The sequence below is a fragment of the Zea mays genome, chromosome 2 (genome assembly GCF_902167145.1).
Source record: "Zea mays cultivar B73 chromosome 2, Zm-B73-REFERENCE-NAM-5.0, whole genome shotgun sequence".
NCBI lineage: Eukaryota > Viridiplantae > Streptophyta > Magnoliopsida > Poales > Poaceae > Zea > Zea mays.
This window is the reverse complement of record NC_050097.1, coordinates 155156029-155173432: the sequence shown is the minus strand read 5'-3', so window position 1 is coordinate 155173432 and position 17404 is coordinate 155156029. Positions and strand designations below refer to the sequence as shown.

The 17404-nt window shown below is 45.2% G+C and overlaps 1 pseudogene; it reads right to left on the bottom strand.

The window, feature by feature from the left end:
* Positions 1–3686: 3686 nt before the first annotated feature.
* On the bottom strand, positions 3687–5662 carry LOC103647141 (uncharacterized; annotated as a pseudogene).
* Between the last annotated feature and the right edge of the window lie 11742 nt (positions 5663–17404).

The window sequence follows — 17404 nt, the reverse complement described above, 5'->3', positions numbered from 1 at the left end:
ATCGGCCTCCCGTGCGTTGCCGATGATGACTTCTTTGTCTTTGCCCTTATCGGCTGTGTTGGGCCGAATTAGGACCTTTTTGCCATTAAAGTCGATCACATTCATTGGGAAGGGCTCCGTGTCCTCCTGAAATTTCAATCGTCCATTATCAATGGCCGATTGAATTTGTCGTCGGAACACATTACAATCATTAGTGGCATGGGAAAATGAGTTGTGCTACTTGCAGTATGCGCGACACTTTAGTTCGTCGGCAGGTGGAACGATATAATCAATTCTAATGTTACCATTTTTTAGTAATTCATCGAATATCTTATCACATTTGCCGACATTAAATGTAAACTTAACCTCCTCCTGTCGTTCCTTTTGAACTGACTGCAAGGAGGAGCAAGCCGAAGATTTGGCCTGCTCGGGCCAAACTATTTCGGCAGTGTAAACTTTCTTTGGTTCATCGTCCGAACTACTTTGATTGTGTTCTACTATAGGGACATTATGATGAACCGTTCTGACTAGTTCTTTGCTTCGGCTTTCACAAGTCGAAGCTCTCTGATGTAATTGTGCTAGAGTAAAGAACTGGATGCCTTCTAATCTCTCTTTTAAATAATAGCGCAATCCATCAAAGGCTATTCCCGCCAGTTGTTTATCTGTTAAATGAATTTGAAAGCATCGGTTTCTCGTATCCTGGAATCTCCGGATATAATCACTAACCGATTCATCCTTTTCTTGTCGTAGGGTCACTAAGTCTACTAAATCTAGCTCATAATCACCAGAGAAGAAATGTTCATGAAATCTTTGCTCTAAGTCTCCCCATGACAAAATGGAATTAGGAGGGAGCGTGGCATACCATGTGAATGCAGTCCCTGTTAAGGATAATGAAAATAAACGCACACGGAATGCTTCGGTGTCGGCCAATTCTCCTAATTGTGCTAGGAACTGGCCTATGTGCTCACGCGTGCTCTTTCCTTGGTCACCCGAAAACTTTGCAAACTCGGGTATCCTGGTTCCCTGTGGGTATGGGTGGTGATCAAATCGGCTGTCATAAGGCTTCCGATATGATTGCCCCCCAGGGATCATGCTTACTCCGAGCTTATCTCGGAACGCCCCGGCTATTTCTTCCCTCACTATACCAATGGCAGCCGGTGCAAGACCACCGGCTCTCTGGTCAAACATAGGTGGGGTTGGTTGCATGTTAGTATGTTGTCGTTCCCCCCATTGGTTTGAGCTACGTGGTGCATTTCCATTTGCCCTATATGGCTCATATGTTTGATCGTTTCTTTCCGGCCTTCTAGGTGGGGCCGGAAAGCTTTCCTGGGCTCTGGATCCTGAATTAATGGGCTGGTGCATTGCATAATGTGATGGGAAGTGTTGCTGGGACGGGCGAGGATTCAGGTAATAATCCCCCTCAAAAGACTCATGCGCGGACTGTCCGGATACGTACCCGGACCGTCCGTGATTATATGCGGACCGTCCGTCGTTGTATGCGAACCGTCCGACTGGATAGTTTAAATTCGGTGCCCTATGTGGTGGCTCGGGTGCGTGTCTAGGTAACTCATTAAAAATGGGCCCGACTGTGGCTGACCCGGACGGTCCGCGCTCGCGAGCGGACGGTGCGGACATGTGTAGATCGGCTGGTTTACTGCCGATTTGCGTTTGCTCAGGGTACGTGTCCATCGGCATCCCATAAGGGGGTTGTGACTGGTCGTGACAACCTTTAACCGATGTATTACGTGTATTATCTCCTAATTCAACCTCATGTGAAGGAAAATTTGCTATACTAGATTTATCAAATGCACGCACTAGTCTCCTACAATCGTTTTGCATAACCCCTATGATATTTTGCATCTGTTCTCGCTGTTCGTCTATGTAAGCTTTAAGAGATTGGAGTTCGTTGGTGCTACTTACATTTGGGGTAATCGTAGTAGGTCGGAGCGAAGCCAGATCTGTCGCCCGTTGCCGAACGACTTTGTTGTTCCTGTCCACTTTGAAGTCAGCCAGGAACTTCGCCTTTGCTTCTTGGATCAGCTGCTCCTGGCGCTCCTCGAACAGGAGCTGTTCTTCAGCCGGCAAGGCTTCCTATGTCGGTGTGATGATATTGCTGGTGGAAACCTCAGAGCTATCTCTTGAATCGGCCATTGAGGGCCGATTTGATAGGTCTATATGTGTTGTCCCCAGCGGAGTCGCCAAAAAGTATGTTGACGCCCTTTTGGAGGCGCCAATTACTCAAGAGAACCAGCGGCGGTGCTCTCTGGTCAGGCGCGGACGGTCCGCGACACAGGGCCGGACGGTCCGCGACCTGGCGTGAGGCGGCGGTGCTCTCTGGTCAGGCGCGGACGGTCCGCGGCACTGGGCCGGACGGTCCGTGACCTGGTGCAGGAGCTCGGGTTCCCTGCCTGACGGCCGGACGATCCGCGCCCTAGGGCCGGACGGTCCACGCGTGCGCAGGGGCGGCAGATGATCGCCGGCGGCGCCTGGATCTCGCTCCCGGGAGGGACCCCGTCGGGGAGGAGAGATCCTAGGAGTTGTCTAGGCTCAGGCCGACCAACCTAGACTCCTCTAATCGACGTAGAGTCGAGGAGAGGCGGAGAATTTGGGGATTGAAAGGCTAAACTAGGGCTAAACTAGAACTACTCCTAAGATAAAATATGAAATAGAAGTTGTATTGATTCGATTGTTGATTACAAATCGGTCGTATACCTCTCTATTTATAGAGGAGGAGGGCTGGACCCTTTACAAACTAATTCCCGAGCTTATCCCACGATTTTAGCTAACAACCGTAGCACAAAACTCGGAACCCTAATCTGCTCTGCGCACGCGTGGACCGTCCGGACCGCGAACCGTCCGGCCTCAGGGCCGGACAGTCCACCGGCTCATTTTGGTGTCAAACAGTGTGACAAGTTAGGCAGTGAACCAAACATGCCCTTAATCCTAAACCAGATCGAACAACAGGCTGCTACTACATGGCTGCCGCAGTGCCGCGTAACCAACAATCCGAAGAACCAAAGGCGAAAAGGGACTGCGAGCACATGATTACATGAAGCCTCAACTCCTGGAAGAAACCGAGACGGACTCCTCTGCGGCCTTTCCTGCCCGGTCCAGCCAGTCGCTGATCTTCTTGAACTGCGACAGGACCGTCGTCGTTACGTGGCCGCCGCTGCTGCCGTCGCGCTTTCCCCTGTATCCGGCGACGTTCCGGCATTGGAACAGGTGGAACCCCACGTCTAGAGATAGCTAAACGGGTCGCCCGATCCGGCCCGGTGAAGCCCGGCCTATTTTAGATCTAGCCCGCCAGGCATTGTTAGAAAACCGGATCAAACCGTCTAAGTCTACAGGCTCGATTTCTTGTTCGAGTCCGGTCCACACCGGGCTTAAACGGGCCGGATCGATCCGTTTAACACGAAAAAGTGGCCGAAAAACGGGTTAAGCGGGACGAAAAACACGCTTTTAGTGTAAAAAAGCGGGCTTAACAGACTTAAAGGTAAAGGAGCCGTGCCAGACTAGCCCACCGTGACTAGTTTTCTGTTCAAGCCCGATCCGGACCCGTATAGAACCGAGCATGCCAGGCTCAGACCGAACTCAAATAGCAGGCTTCGTACCGGGCTCGTAAGCCTAATGCTTATTGGCCATCTATATCCACGTTTAGCGCCTCGTCCACCGTACTCACGCGACACGGTGGACTCAAGGATTACGCTCGTCAGACCGATTTCTATTGCAGCCAACCAGTCGGCGATCGCGCGCTGGCAAAACGGTTTGTGTCTGGTTCCAGTTCGATCCTCCCCTCTCGCAAGTAAAAATCTATTTATATATCTATTACAAGCCACTAAAGCCATCTCACAGTCACAGACATTGGGCCGCCGCGCTCGGGTACTACGTCTGGGCTGTAGTGACCTTCTGTCTTTCCTTCATGCATCTTCAGCTCTCTCCCGCGCTATCAGTCACGTCACGCCTTCACCTTCCTTGCCCAGGTTGCAGACAGTTCACGAAGGCCAGGAAGGCAGGAACCACGTGTGCATCTAGCGCCACAGGGCCTTGGCAAGCTCAGCTGTCTCACACCCATGCTCCTCTCCTCTTCCTCATCCCGGTGTCACTTTGACGAGACCACCTCCACCTTATTAGACGCTGCTGAAGCTCCATGCGCTTCCTGCCTCTTCGTCAGCCTTGCTGGTTCCACCCAAGACGCATTTGGCTTGTTGGTGCTGCTCCTCGTACGTGCGAGAGAAGGAGCCAGTAGTGCCACTGCCACCACTGTCCAGCAGCTTGAGGACTTCAGTTCAAGGTCGGTGGCTAGTGCAGCCCCCGCCCAAAGCTTAGCTGACTTCTGCAAGGATTCCTCCTCTTCAGTTCAGCTGCACCATTGGTCACCACGGTCTCCGGCTCCGCAGCGATGCTCTTCCACTTGAGACTTGAGAGCACCCTCGTAGACACCCAGGAAGCGGTCGACGGTTGGAAGCGGGTCGGAGACCTCTGCCGAAGCGCGGATTTCAGAGAACTTGCTGTGCGCAGAAATACACAAGATGTCATCGCACCTGGTTTTCCACCTGAAGAAACGCATTGGTTTTGTGTGTTTTTAGATTGGGTAAAAAAAACAGTTGTCACTATAAATACCTTATGTTCCTAACGGATTCGGAGATCAGTGCCTCTTGCAGGGCGATGCTGCTAAATCTCCCCGCTTAAAAGCTTTCTGGTAGAAACTGTATTAGAAACTCAATCTCAAGTCAGCGACACTGAATGGAGGGATGTAGTCGCTTACCTTTCCTATTTCGGAGAGTCTGTCAGGAGTGCCACCAACGGGATGCTGCCGTCGATGCATTTTTGGAGCTGTGGGTTTTGCCTTCACCGATCGATGGACTCGTCTGTCTTCTTATAAGGCTTTGGCCTCTCGTCAACAGATGCATCGTCGTTGCGGATTGTTCGGTTGTATAATTGGGTTTCCGTCACCTACAGGCTGCATGAACGGAAAACGAGGGGCGCGGCCAGGCTCCACGGGTACGCAGCTAAAAGACATCTCCGTGCGTGCAGACGCTACCATAAAACAAGAATACTTTTAAAGTTGTTTTTCTAAATAAAACCTTATGCACAGATCTTGTCTATGTATAAGGAGCATGGTTTATAATATACGGTCTAGACTACCACCGTGTAGCAATCAAACATATAGTTAGTGGGTGTTTGGTTCCTTTACATCGAGTTTACTTTGAGGAACGAGATAATCCATCATCTTCTCCCTCCTAACTTTTTAGTTTAGTTTTTGGAATTCAATAAATCGATACATCATCATTTCAATCCTCATAAGCTAATAGTCAGTAATAACATGAGCAATGGGTTCATGCCACTAAATTTATGGAATGGACTCACGATGCACCACCTCATTTATAATGGATTGATTTTCAAACCAAACACCCACTTAGTCACCTTCCTAAACTTTAATAACTAAACTTTAGACTCTAGGAATCCTGTTTGGAAGACATATTTTAGTTATTATGTTTGGTAATTTAGGGACTAAGAGGGTATTTGGTTCATTTAGTCATCATTCTAAACTTTACTGACTAAATTTTAGTCCCTATAAATTCTGTTTGGAAGACCTATTTCATACAAACATTTGTGGAAGATTAGAGTAGTTAGTCCCATTCAGACTAGATAACCTGAAGAGAAGCTTATGGAAACCCCTCATCTTAGCTCTAGGATCCAGAATGAAAGCAAATGAGTATAGAATGGGTATTTGCCTCCAGTATTTAAGAAACTTGGTTTTCATTGGCACAACAACATCTCTCATCAGCTCATCATTTTCACAAGAATTTAAATGTCTAGCAATTGTAAAAATATGATGCAACATTAACAGAGAGGTAGGGTAATAAACACCAGACAATGCAACAATAGATTCATGAAACAACTTAGGAAAAGTTAACAATTTTTTCAGCAATAATCCAGTGATTGTTAGTAAGTAAAGGAGTACCATCATTAGCCAAAGGATACTGAGTTTTGATGAAAACAGAGAAGGTGTTACGATGAGGCAGCACTTACTAAGCATAATGTAAGTAGAATTCCACCTCACATCCATATCGACACCAAACTTCTGAGGACGAATACCCATACTCAAACAAACGCTCTTATATACAGCAACACGGCGCCATGCGACAGCAGCCTCCACCAACGGCTCCTTTGGTGGTTGGGGCTATAAATACCCCCAACCACCCACCATTCATTGCATCCAAGTTTTCAGCCTTCACACCTCATACAAGAGCTATAGCATTCAATACAAGATACAAACAAAAGAGATCAAATCCTCTTCTAAGTCCGGAATCACTCCAAACAAATTAGTGACTAGAGAGAGAGACTTTTGTGTTCATTTGAGCTCTTGCGCTTGGATTGCTTTTCTTCTTCCTCTAATTCTTGTGCTCAATTCACTTGTAATCAAAACAAGAGACACCAAGCTGTGGTGGTCCTTGTAGCGGACTTAGTGTCCCATTTGATTGAAGAGAAAGGCTCACTTAGTCTAAGTGACCGTTTGAGAGAGGGAAAGGGTTAAAAAAGACCCGGTCTTTATGACCACCTCAACGGGGAGTAGGTTTGCAAGAACCGAACCTCGGTAAAATAAATCACCGTGTCATCCGCCTTATTCGCTTGTGATTTGTTTTCGCCCTCTCTTTCGGACTCGCTTTTATTTCTAACGCTAACCCCGGCTTGTAGTGTGTGCTTAAGTTTATAAATTTCAGATTTGCCTATTCATCCCCCCTCTAGGAGACTTTCAATTGGTATCGGAGCCCGGTACTTCATTAGAGCCTAACCGCTCGAAGTGATGTCGGGAGATCACGCCAAGAAGGAGATGGTGACCGGCGAGAAGCCCGCCACAAGCCATGGGAAGGCTCCATCCGGGGAGTCCGGCAACAAGGTGAAGGGATCCCCTTCACACGACAAGTCGCGTCGGAGCGGCAAGAAGAAAAAGAAGATGAAGAAAGTAGTCTACTACGAGACTGACTCTTCATCGCCATCCACCTCCAGCTCCGACACGCCGTTCGTCACTTCTAAGCGCCATGAGCATAAGAAGTTTAGTAAGATTCCCCTACGCTATCCTCGCATTTCCAAACGTACTCCTTTACTTTCCGTCCCATTAGACAAACCACCCATGTTTGATGGTGAAGATTATAATATGTGGAGTGACAAAATGAGGCACCATCTAACCTCACTCCACACTAGTATTTGGGATGTTGTTGAGATTGGAGTACAGGTACCATCGCCGGGGGATGAGGACTATGACTCGGACAAAGTTGCCCAAATCCGGCACTTCAACTCCCAAGCCACCACTATACTCCTCGCCTCTCTAAGTCGAGAGGAGTATAACAAGGTGCAAGGGTTGAAGAGCGCCAAGGAGATTTGGGACGTGCTCAAGACCGCGCACGAAGGAGACAAGGTGACCAAAATCACCAAGAGGGAGACGATCGAGGGGGAGCTCGGTCGATTCATGCTTCACCAAGGGGAGGAGCCACAAGCGATGTACAACCGGCTCAAGACCTTGGTGAACCAAGTGCGCAACCTCGGAAGCATCAAATGGGATGACCATGAGATGGTCAAGGTTATTCTTAGATCACTCGTATTCCTTAACCCTACTCAAATTCAATTAATTCATGGTGATCCAAGATATAAACTAATGTCTCCCGAGGAAGTAATAGGAAAATTTGTGAGCTTTGAATTGATGATCAAAGGCTCTAAGAAAATCATCGAGCAAGGCGCCACCTCAACACCCGAGGTGCAACCGGTCGCATTCAAGGCGACGAAAGAAGAAAAGAAGGATTATACACCAAGTAGGATTCCCATCGACGCCTCCAAGCTCGACAACGAGGAAATGGCGCTCATCATCAAGAGCTTCCGCCAAATCCTCAAGCAAAGGAGGGGGAAGGATTACAAACCCCGCTCCAAGAAGGTTTGCTAAAAATGTGGTAAGCCCGGTCATTTTATCGCTAAATGTCCCTTGTCTAGTGATAGTGACAGGGGCGACGACAAGAAGGGAAAGAGAAGAGAAAAGAAGAGGTACTACAAGAAGAAGGGCGACGATGCCCATGTTTGCCGGGAGTGGGACTCCGACGAGAGCTCCACCAACTCCTCCTCCGACGAGGACGCCGCAAACATCGCCGTCACCAAAGACCTTCTCTTCCCTAACGTCGGCTACAAGTGCCTCATGGCAAAGGATGGCAAAAAGAAGAAGGTAAAATCTAGAGCCTCCACTAAATATGCAACTTCTAGTGATGAGGCTAGCTCTAGTGATGATGAGGATGATTTGCTCACCCTTTTTGCCAACTTGAACATGCAACAAAAGGAAAAATTAAATGAATTGATTAGTGCTATTCATGAAAAGGATGAACTCTTGGATAGCCAAGAGGACTTCCTAATTAAAGAAAACAAAAAGCATCTTAAAGTTAAAAATGATTATGCTCTAGAGATAGAAAAATCTGAAAAATTAACTAGTGAGCTAAGCACTTGCCATGACACTATTTCCAACCTTAGAATTGAGAATGCTAATTTGATTGCTAAGGTTGAGAAGTCAAATGTGTGTGATGATTCAATTGCCAATCTTAGAAATGATAATGCTAGTTCAATTGCTAAGATTGAAAAATTGAATGCCTCTCTTGTTAGCCTTAGAAATGAGAATGAAAAATTAATTGCTAAGGCTAAAGACTTAGATGTTTGCAAAATTTCTATTTCCAATCTTAGAGATGAGAATGACATTTTACATGCTAAGATTGTTGAACTAAATTCTTGCAAATCCTCTACATCTACCATTGAGCATGTTACCATTTGCACTAGATGTAGAGATGTTAACATTGATGCTATTCATGATCACATTGCTATGATTAAACAACAAAATGATCATATAGCAAAATTAGAAGCTAAAATTGCCGAGCATGAGTTAGAAAATGAAAAATTTAAATTTGCTCGTAGTATGCTCTATAGTGGGAGACGCCCTGGCATTAAGAATGGCATTGGCTTCCAACAGGGAGACAATGTCAAGCTTAAGGCCCCTCCTAAAAGATTGTCTAATTTTGTTAAGGACAAAGCTCCCATGCCTCAGGATAATGAGGGTTACATTTTATACCCTGCCGGTTATCCCTGAGCACAAAATTAGAAGAATTCACTCTAGGAAGTCTCACTCTGGCTCTCATCATGCTTTTATGTATAAGAGTGAGGCATCTAGTTCTAGGCAATCAACACATGATGCATCAAATGAACCTAATATTTCATTTAAAACTTTTGATGCATCTTATGTGCTTACTAACAAATCAGGCAAAGTAGTTGCCAAATATGTTGGGGGCAAACACAAGGGGTCAAAGACTTGTGTTTGGGTACCCAAGGTGCTTGTTTCTAATGTCAAAGGACCCAAGACCGTTTGGGTACCTAAGAACAAGGCCTAAATTTGTTTTGTAGGTTTATGCATCCGGGGGCTCAAGTTGGATCATCGATAGCGGGTGCACAAACCACATGACAGGTGAGAAAAGGATGTTCTCCTCCTATGAGAAAAACCATGATCCCCAAAGAGCTATCACATTTGGGGATGGAAATCATGGTTTGGTCAAAGGACTTGGTAAAATTGCTATATCTCCTGACCATTCTATTTTCAATGTTTTTCTTGTAGATTCTTTAGATTACAATTTGCTTTCTGTTTCTCAATTATGCAAAATGGGCTACAACTGTCTTTTTACGGATATAGGTGTTACTGTCTTTAGAAGAAGTGATGATTCAGTTGCATTTAAGGGAGTGTTAGAGGGTCAGCTATACTTAGTAGATTTTGATAGAGCTGAACTCGACACTTGCTTAATTGCCAAGACTAACATGGGTTGTCTCTGGCACCGCCGACTAGCCCATGTTGGGATGAAGAATCTTCATAAGCTTCTAAAGGGAGAGCACATTTTGGGACTAACCAATGTTAATTTTGAGAAAGACAGGGTTTGTAGCACATGCCAAGCAGGAAAGCAAGTTGGTGTTCATCATCCACACAAGAACATCATGATGACCGATAGGCCGCTTGAGCTACTCCACATGGACCTATTTGGACCGATAGCTTACATAAGCATCAGCGGGAGTAAGTATTGTCTTGTTACTGTGGATGATTATTCTCGCTTCACTTGGGTGTTCTTTTTGCAGGACAAATCTCAAACCCAAGAGACTTTAAAGGGATTCTTGAGACGGGCTCAAAACGAGTTCGGCTTAAGGATCAAGAAGATTAGAAGCGACAACGGGACGGAGTTCAAAAACTCTCAAATTGAAGGCTTCCTTGAGGAGGAGGGTATCAAGCATGAGTTCTCTTCTCTCTACACGCCACAACAAAATGGTGTAGTGGAGAGGAATAATAGAACTCTATTGGACATGGCAAGGACCATGCTTGATGAGTACAAGACTTCGAATCGATTTTGGGCCGAGGCGGTCAACACCGCTTGCTACGCCATCAACCGGTTATACCTTCACCGAATCCTCAAGAAGACATCTTATGAACTCCTCACCGGTAAAAAGCCCAATGTTTCATACTTTAGAGTCTTTGGTAGCAAATGCTTTATTCTTGTTAAAAGAGGTAGAAAATCTAAATTTGCTCCTAAGGCTGTAGAAGGCTTTTTACTTGGTTATGATTCAAACACAAGGGCATATAGAGTCTTTAACAAGTCCACTGGACTAGTTGAAGTTTCTTGTAGCAAGTTGATCTTGATGAGCTAGATGATGAAGAGGCTCCATGTGTCGCGCTAAGGAACATGTCCATTGGGGATGTGTGTCCTAAGGAATCTAAAGAGCCTCCACAAGCACAAGATCAACCATCTTCCTCCATGCAAGCATCTCCACCAACCCAAGATGAGGATCAAGCTCAAGATGATGAAGATGAGGATCAAGAAGATGAGCCACCTCAAGAGGAGGGCAATAATCAAGGGGGAGATGCCCATGATCAAGACAAGGAAGATGATGAGGGTCCAAGGCCGCCACACCCAAGAGTCCACCAAGCAATCCAACGAGATCACCCCGTGAACACCATCCTCGGCGATATTCATAAGGGGATAACCACTCGATCTCATGTTGTTCATTTTTGTGAACATTACTCTTTTGTTTCCTCTATTGAGCCACACAGGGTAGAGGAAGCACTTCAAGATTCGGATTGGGTGTTGGCGATGCAAGACGAGCTCAACACTTCACGAGGAATGAGGTATGGCATTTAGTTCCACGTCCTAACCAAAATGTTGTAGGAACCAAGTGGGTCTTCCGCAACAAACAAGATGAGCATGGTGTTGTGACAAGGAACAAAGCCCGACTTGTGGCCAAGGGATATTCACAAGTCAAAGGTTTGGATTTCGGTGAAACCTATGCACCCGTAGCTAAGCTTGAGTCAATTTGTATATTACTTGCCTATGATACTTACCATGGCTTTAAGCTCTACCAAATGGACGTGAAAAGTGCCTTCCTTAATGGACCAATCAAGGAGGAGGTCTATGTTGAGCAACCTCCCAACTTTGAAGATAGTGAGTATCCTAACCATGTCTATAAACTCTCTAAGGTGCTTTATGGGCTCAAGCAAGCCCCAAGAGCATGGTATGAATGCCTAAGAGATTTTCTTATCGCTAATGGCTTCAAAGTCGGAAAAGCCGATCCTACTCTCTTTACTAAAACACTTGCAAATGATTTGTTTGTATGCCAAATTTATGTTGATGATATCATATTTGGGTCTACTAACGAATCTACATGTGAAGAGTTTAGTAGGATCATGACTCAGAAATTCGAGATGTCTATGATGGGGGAGTTGAAGTATTTCTTAGGATTTCAAGTGAAGCAACTCCAAGAGGGCACCTTCATTAGCCAAACGAAGTACATTCAAGACATACTCACAAAGTTTGGGATGAAGGATGCCAAGCCCATCATAACACCCATGGGAACTAATGGGCATCTCGACCTCGACACGGAGGTAAATCTGTAGATCAAAAGGTATACCGGTCGATGATAGGTTCTTTACTCTACTTATGTGCATCTTGACCGGATATTATGCTTTCCGTATGTATGTGTGCAAGATTCCAAGCCGATCCTAAGGAAGTTCACCTTAGGGCCGTAAAACGAATCTTGAGATATTTAGTTTATACTCCTAAGTTTGGCCTTTAGTACCCCAGGGGATCCATATTTGATTTAATTGGTTATTCCGATGCTGATTGGGCATGGTGTAAAATTAATAGAAAAAACACATCAGGGACTTGCCAGTTCTTAGGAAGATCTCTGATGTCACTACACCAAAATAAGAAACTTCCGAGAGGCAAATAACTTCCTACGGTTTTTTTCAAAACCGTAGGAAATAAATAATTTCCGAGTGGCGACTAGTGCCTCTCGGAAGTTAAGTTAACTTCCGACGGCCGGCCAAGAGCCTCTCGGAAGTTAACTTCCGACGGCCTCTCGGAAGTTCAGTTAACTTCCGACGGCTAGTCCGTGGCCTCTCGGAAGTTACTTATTCAGACGTTGACCGATCCGGGTATGTCTTAACTTCCGACGGTTTTGCTCAGCGCCTCTCGGAAGTTATCTATTTTAGGCTAACGGCGCGCGCCCGTCTCACATTTTGGAACGCCCGCTACCGCTACGCCGTCTAGCCGCCGCGCCTGCTCGCCTGCTCGCCGCCGCGCGCAGCTCGCCACGCCGTCTCGCCGCCGCGCCTGCGCGCCTGCTCGCCGCCGCACGCGCGTCGCACGCGCGCCTGCTCGCCGCCGCCTGCTCGCCACCGCCGCCTGCTCGCCACCGCCGCATGCCTGCTCGCCAGTGCTCGCCACCTCCGCCTGCCTGCTCGCCACTGCTCGCCACCGCCGAGCGCCCGCCTGCTCGGCCGGCGCCCGCTCGCTCCACCGTCGTGCTCCACCGTCGTCTGCTCGTCCGCCGGCGTGCCCGTCTGCTCGGCCGCCTCCCCGTCGCCGGGTGCTCAGCCGCCCCACATCAGGTAACTATTTCCGAGTATTTATATTATGTTTTTTATATTAAATATGCTAACTTCCGAGAGTTAACTGTTTTTAAACCGTAGAAAGTTATGTTAATACGGTTAATTAACTTAATAAGCAAGGTGGTGCATGTAATTGAATTATGTTAGTCTCTTGTTTGTTGTGTGTTAGTAATATTTTTTGCAAAATTGTCGTAGTGTTGTGAAACCTATGTGTCGCCCATTCCGGATAGGCACGAGTCACATGATATATACACATATGACTCGTATTGGTCCGAAATTGTCCCTTTTTGGACAGCCTGTTAGTGGATGATAGAGCTATGGATTTATGACGATGACGGGTCCGAACGAGATTTCGGTGACATAACCCTGTTGTTCTCTATTGCACCATTTATGGGCATGTAAATGGAGAACAACGGGGTTATGCTGCTGAAATTTCGTTCGGACTCGTTGCTCGTCATAAATCATTGCTCTACCGGTCACTCATGGGTGGGTTTAGGAACTATCTTTTCCTATAGATGTAGTGACACGATCGATATGCGTTTAGTACCAGAAAAAATTTATGAATCATGTGTTCTACTATTTTAGAATCAAATATGGTGGGCGAGGACCGTCGATGGATGTATGAAGGTTGGCGTATGAATGATCCCTCAGTAGATTGGATAAGAAAGACAGAGGATTTTATTGATCGTGCTTTTGCTATATCAAGAACCGGCACGGATGTGCGTTGTCCATGTAGTATGTGTCGGATTTGTAGATGTCAAGACAAGAGAACTCTGTCGGGGCACCTTTGCAAATATGGCTACATGCCTAACTATGAAGTATGGGTGTATCACGGCGAGGACTTCCCCGTGAAAATTTGCCGGAAGCCAACAACACTGACGACGTGGAGTACGATAGAATGGACGAGATGCTTGAAGATTTAAGGGAGGATCCTGATTTGGTGTTTCCACCAAATCATGAGGAGCCGCCTCCTCCAGAGGTTAAAAAGTTCTTCGACCTCCTTAAGGCTGCAGAAGAGCCATTGCATGAACACACAACAGTTTCAATCCTCGCTTTCGTGACTCGACTTATGGCTATCAAGTCCAAGTTCGTGTTCTCGAACAATTGTTACAACGATCTCTTGAACTTAATCAGTGAAGTGTTTCCACCAAATCACAAGATGCCGAAAGACGTGTATCGGTGCAGGAAACTGCTCTCAGGTCTAGGTATGGACTATCAGAAAATCGATGTCTGTCCAGATAATTGTATGCTGTTCTGGAAGGATCATGAGAATGATAGTAAGTGTCTAAAGTGTGGCAAGTCGAGATATGTAGAGGTTAAAAACGATGATGGTGAAATGGTCATATCTACTGTAGCCCAAAAGCAACTACGTTATATGCCTCTTGCGCCTCGTGTTAAGCGTTTGTTTCTTTCGAGGAACACAGCTAGGCACATGAGATGGCATAAAGAACGTGAACGAGGGGACACTCATGTGATGACGCACCCGTCTGACAGTGATGCGTGGAAGGCTCTAGATGACTTTGATCCAGAATTTGCTAGTGAAGCGAGAAATATTCGAATTGGGTTGGCGACAGATGGTTTCACACCTTTCAATACGAACGCAGCATCATATTCTTGTTGGCCTGTATTTGTTATTCCATACAACCTTCCACCTCATCTGTGCATGAAATATGATTACATGTTTCTTTCCCTAATTATTCCTGGTCCAGACCATCCTGGGAAAGGGCTGAATGTGATGATGCAACCCTTGATCGATGATCTCAAAAAGTTATGGAAAGGAGTCGAAGCATACGATTGCTACAAAAACGAGAAATTCACACTTTGAGTTGCATATTTGTGGTCCATTCATGATTTCATGGCATACAGTTTATTTGCTGGATGGAGCTGCCATGGAACTCTGACATGTCCAATATGTGGCAAGGATACAGATTGTTTCCGCCTTGAGTTTGGAGGGAAGATCTGTTACTTTGACTGCCACAGATGCTTCTTGCCCCAAAAACACCCGTATAGGTTCGAGGTTAACACCTTTAAGAAGGGCACTATCGTGACAAAGGGACCGCCCAGGCGTCTTAGCGGAATAGAGATTGAGGCTATGCTTAATAATTTGAAAGAGAATGAAAGTGGTGATGGATACATAGGTTTTGGAACCGAGCATAACTGGACACATAAATGTGGTTTATGGGAACTACCTTATGTTAAGGCATTGATTCTGATGCATAACATTGACGTCATGCATCAGGAACGTAATGTTGGTGAAAGCATTCTAAGTACCTGCATGAATCTAGGTGACAAAACAAAAGACAATATAAAGGCCAGAAAGGACTTAGCAAAACTTTGTAACCGACCAACCCAGGAACTCGACGAAAATGGAAAAAAGCCACGTGCTCAATTTTGTCTAAAACCTAAACAGAAGAAAGAAGTAATGGAATGGTTGAAAAATTTGAAATTCCCAGATGGTTATGCGGCCGGGTTTAGGAGAGCTGTGAACTTAAAGACAAATAAAATAACTGGATTGAAGAGCCATGATTATCATATAATGATGGAAAGGCTCCTCCCTGTAATGTTCCGAGGGTACTTGAAAGTCAGTATCTGGCAGGCTTTAGCTGAGTTAAGCTACTTTTATAGGCAACTTTGTGCTAAAGAAATAAACAAAGATGTGATGGAGAAGTTGGAGACAGAAATTCCTGTCCTTATATGCAAGTTGGAAAAAATATTCCCCCCAGGATTCTTCAATCCAATGCAACATCTACTTGTCCACCTTCCATATGAAGCTAAGGTTGGTGGTCCTGTGCAATACAGGTGGATGTACCATATTGAAAGGGCATTAAAGAAGCTTAGTTCAATGGTTGGTAACAAAGGAAGAGTTGAAGGGTGTATAGCTGAAGAATTCAAATATAAAGAGGTAGCAGCCTTCACGAGTGTATACTTTGCAGACGAGCACAATATCAATGCCCCTACATTGAGGTATCATGATGACAAAGTAGGGACCCGAAGCAATCTCCAAATTTTTGAGATTGAGGGCAAGACTGTTGGTGCATCCACAGAATATCATCCTGAGCGCGAAGAAAAGTTGGACGCTTTGCTCTATATGTATGAAAATATGGATGAAATGACTCAATATTTCAAGTAAGATGACTCCATATTTCAATTTGTTTACTTGTAGTAATCATGTTCCGCACCTCATTTGTTTACTTGTTGTAACAGAGAATTCCAATCGCATCTTAATGAGAAATTGTCCTCGAGGCAGTATGAAAACGCGCTTCGAGGAAGACATGGGAAGCCCAATTTCATTAATTGGTTTCGAAATTATGTAAATAACCTAACACTCTTGTTCTACTTTATATATTTTGTTTTATAAATCTAATTTCACCATCTGATTGGCAGTGTGACAAAATTCCAAATTTAGACGAGGACTTGCTTCAGATGTCTTATGCAATCGTAAAAGTCAGAAGCTACGGTCGTTACGACATTAAGGGGTTTCGTTTTCGTTCGACCAAATTTGAATGTACTCGTCCATTTGCGGTGACAAAGAATACTGGAGTTGTATGCAGGGCAGTCGATGATCGTGGAAGAGAGATGAATTATTATGGAGTTATTAATGACATACTCGAGTACGACTTTGCCGGGAGCAAAAATCTTAAGGTGGTGTTTTTCAAATGTGATTGGTTTGATCCCAATCAAGGGACTGTAGAAAACCAATTTGGCATGGTAGAAGTCAAACATGAGCTCAAAACAAGTGCATGTAGCAAATTTGTTCTTGCTCACCAAGTTGACCAGGTGTACTACATACCGTATCCATCTATAAAGCTGGAAGCCACATGGGTAGTGTACAAAGTGAATCCTCGTGAACAGTTACACACCAAGGGTGAATGGTTCGAAGCGGAAGTTGAAGAAATTTACCAAGAAGATGAACTTCCGACCAATTTTAATATAGATACTGAGGTTTTGCCAGAATCATTAGTGGGAGATCCTGAAGATGTAGTAAGTCCCAAAATACGGAAACGGAAGTCAAAGAAGAAAACATCGAATCGTAGAAAACAATTTGATCCTGATTTTGAATACGACTAAAAAGTAATTTATTGTTCATTTCATTACATTATGTTCATTTACATTATGTTCATTTCAATACATTATGTTCATTTACATTATGTTCATTTCAATACATTATGTTCATTTACATTATGCTCAATTACTAATTTGATTTTGTTTTAATAACAGGATGTCTAAAAAGGTCAAGCAGCTCGCTAAGGGACTAGCGAGGAGAGCCTCCATTTTTGGGAGAAAGGAGGACTTAGTGTTCCAGGGCACTAGTTCAAGCTCGAGCAGGCGTAGAGCTTTGTTGGAGCATGTTCCAGAGTTGCAGGGTCAGGCAGTCGGCGTACAGAGGAATGAGGTAACCAATATATTTGTTTTGTAATGTAATATTTGTATGAGTTCGAATAACTAAATTATCAATTTTGATCTATAGGATGAGCC